The following is a 3,899-nucleotide window of genomic DNA, read 5'->3' as shown; positions in this document are numbered from 1 at the left end:
ATTTGTTTACCCACCATATGCTATTTTCTCGAGAGAAGCCACTAGTGAAATCTACGACCCCCGGGTCTATTTCCTATCATATTGTTTTCACATCTATTATTCCAAAAAACCCAAAAATACCTTGCTGCACTTTTTCTTATTTTTGTGTTTTTTCTAGATCTATTTATCCAATCTCATAAAATTTAATTTATCTCAATACCGAGGAGGGATTGACAACCCCTCTTACGCGTTGGGCTGCAAGTATTTGTTATTTGTGTGCAGATACTGTTTACATAGTGTTTCTTGGTTCTCCCACTGGTTTGGTAATCTCGGTTTCGTAACCAAGGAAAATACTTACCGCTGTTGTGCTGCATCACCCTCTCCTCTTTGGGAAAATACCAACGCAGATACAAGCAACCAATATGTGTGATGTTTCCATGAAGAAAAATTGTCATCTCCTACTGAAAAAAACAACAAAAGAAAAGCACATATCAAATAAAACAACCTTTGCTGCTATATGGGTGTGATACTGCTAGAAACATAAAGGTAGAAGAAAAGAACAAAAAAATTGAGAAAAGAACAAAGAAATTGCCTTTGTTTAACTTTATAGTTACCAAAACAACTGCATATAGTTGCTCCTTTTATTCTAGAACTAGTTTGTGCAAAAAAATTATGCATGTTTTTGTGGTGGGCTAACACACCATTTGTTGTAGGTTGATGTGGTGAGAAAGGACTAGTAGTGGTGCAAAAAGATTACTAATATAAATGAACCACTGCTTGACGTAGAGTCTATCAACATTTCAATTGAGTTGGGTGCACCCTTCTTACATCCAGGTTATGAGCAGGAGGATCACCATTTGGAGGAGAGTGTTGGTGAGTCTCCTGACCCTGACATTGGCTTTACAACCATGTGGCTTCTTCCCCGTCTTTGGTTGGTCCTGCTAATGCTATAGTTGATGACGCACCTAAGTTAGAAGACGAAGAATCTGGGTCACAGCCACGAGAACCTTATCTGGGCATGTGCTTTGACACGTTGGTTGGTGCAAAGGAACACTATAATCGCTAGCTTTGAGGGTGGATTTTTTAATCAAGTCGAATACATACTATAGGCCAGCCTACACATGCTTGTTGCAAAAACAACAATTCTGCTGTAACAAGTTCCGCAAGACAGTGGGCAGAGTTGAGGTCTCGAATGTTGTCTCGTCCAGCAAAAACACTACATGCCCGAGCTGACCTGAACAAGATGTTGAAGAGGATGACGAAGAACCCACTTATAAGAAGAAGAGGAAGAGAGAGAATAAAAAGCAAACAAAATGCCCTGTTAAGATGGTGGTGAGACTTATAGATGGCAGATGGGAGGTTATAAATTTTGTTGCAGATCACACCCACCTACTAATTGACAAGCCATCAGTTTGCAAATACCTCCATTCTTACCAAGGCATCCCACCTGAAGAGAAAAAAAATCTGACTCACCTTAACGATTGCAACTTGACAGCAGGTACAACAAAACCACCCCACCCCACCCCACCCCTCCCCTCATTGAAACAAACTTGTTCCAGAATTAATTATTCTTGCCTCAAGCAGTTGGTTTTCTTTCTATCCTGGTATAAAAAGGAAAAACAACCTGGCAAACTGTTAGGATCATGGGCAACCCTGACCAAAAAACCTGGCAACTTAAATAGTAAATTAAGGCAACCTTGTTGAATTTATGCAACACTGATGAGAAAAACACATTGGCCCAAACATATCACTTCATGTGAAACCCTAGTCTTGTTCTATTTATTGTTGCAATTGATTTTATTTTCTATTCTAGTATACAAAAGGAAGAAAACCTGACAAACTATTAGGATCATGGGCAACCCTGTACAAGAAACCTGGCAAGTTAAATAGTAAATTAAGGCAACTATGTTCATTTTTTGTGCAACTCTGATGAGAAAAACACATGGGCCCAAACATATCACTTCATGTGAAAACCTAGTCTTGTTCTACTTATTGTAGCAGTTGGTTTTATTTTCTATTCTAGTATACAAAAGGGAGAAACCTGACAAACTGCTGGCATTAAAGGGCAACCCCGACCAAAAAACCTAGCAACTTAAACTAGAAATTAAGGCAACTTTGTTGATTTTTACGGAACTCTGATAAGAAAAAGCATGGACCCAGCATATTACTTTATGTGAAAGCCCTAGTCTTGTACTATTTATTCATATGTGTTGCTTTCTGTTCCTATGAAAACAAGTTGCTCCCTACATTGTGGTTAATTTCCTGAAACACACAAGTTTTTTTTTGGATTTTTACCAGGCAGGATGATGATGATAATGTCATCATACTATCGTTTGGAGTTGATAGTCCCTTACACGTCTAAAGCCATCCATAACCACGGTTCAAAGCTGAATGCCACAACTAAAGACATCGACATTGAGGAGACACTCAACTATGTTGCAAGATGAAGGAAAACGACCCGGGATTCTTGTTCAAATGCAAGACGAATGCGGAAGGCAGGGCATAAAACTTGTTTTGGGTGGATGGTGCGACACAGAAAGCTTGTGCGGAGGCTATCATGATTGCATATCATTTCATGCCACTTATCTTACAAACATGTAAAATATGTCATTCCCCCCCTTCATTGGCATTAATAGGCATGGGACGTTGACTATGCTTGGACTGGCTGTTTGACGCTTTTTTGGGTGCAATGGATGGGTTGGCTCCGAACAACATCATAACGGACCAAGACGTTGCTATGGCACAAGCAATCAAGAGGAAGTTCCCGACAACGATTCATTGTTATTGCCATTGGCATATGATAACCCACAAGTATAGGGGATCGCAATAGTTTTCGAGGGCGGAGTATTCAACCCAAATTTATCGATTCGACACAAGGGGAGACGAAGAATATTCGCAAGTATTAGTAGTTGGGTTATGAATTCAACCCGAAAGACCTAATATCTTCAGCAAGGTGACCAGTAGCAAAGTAGTATGGTAGTTTGGTAGTAACGGTAATGGTAGCAATAGAAATAGTAGCAGTTTTGTAGTGATTGTAACAGCAGCAACGACGAAAGTAACTTAGTAACAATCAATATATGAAAATCATAGGCATTGGATCAGTGATGGATAATGGCATTGGATGGCATTCATAATGTAACAGTTATAACCTAGAGCAACACGGAACTAGCTCCAATTCATCATTGTAATGTAGGCATGCATTCCGTATATAGTCATACATGCTTATGTAAAAGAACTTGCATGCCATCTTTTGTCCTGCCCTCCCGTGGCAGCGGGGTCCATAAGGAAACTAAGGGATATTAAGGCCTACTTTTAGTAGAGAACCGGAACAAAGAATTAGCACTTAGTGAATATATGAACTCCCCAAACTACGTTAATCACCGAAAAGAGTCCCAATTATTGTTACCTTCGGGTATGCAGATCATAACTCATAATAGGTGCATATAACTTGAAAGATAGGATCAAGAACACACATATATTCATGAAAACATAATAAGTTCATAGCTGAAATCATGGCACTCGGGCCCTACTAGCAAGCATTAAGCATAGCAAAGTCATAGCAACATCAATCTCAGAACATAGTCGATACTGGGGATCAAGCCCTAACAAAACTAACTCGATTACATGATAGATCTCATCCAACCCATCACCGTCCAGCAAGCCTATGAAGGAATTACTCACTCCCGGCAGTGAGCATCATGACATTGGTGATGGAGGAAGAATGGTGATGACAACAACATCGAATTCCACCCTCCGGAGCCCCGAACTAACTCCAGATTAGCCCTCCCAATGAAGAACAAGAGGTGGTGACGGCTCGGTATCGTAAAATGCCATGAATCCTTATTTTAGATTTTTTTCTTAACAAATAGGTATATATGGAGTTGGGGTTAGGGTTGCCGGAGGTCCAAGGGGCGCACAAG

This window comes from Triticum dicoccoides, chromosome 4A (genome assembly GCF_002162155.2).
Source record: "Triticum dicoccoides isolate Atlit2015 ecotype Zavitan chromosome 4A, WEW_v2.0, whole genome shotgun sequence".
NCBI classification, from domain to species: domain Eukaryota; kingdom Viridiplantae; phylum Streptophyta; class Magnoliopsida; order Poales; family Poaceae; genus Triticum; species Triticum dicoccoides.
The sequence above is the reverse complement of the archived record's forward strand: the minus strand, read 5'-3'. Positions refer to the sequence as shown.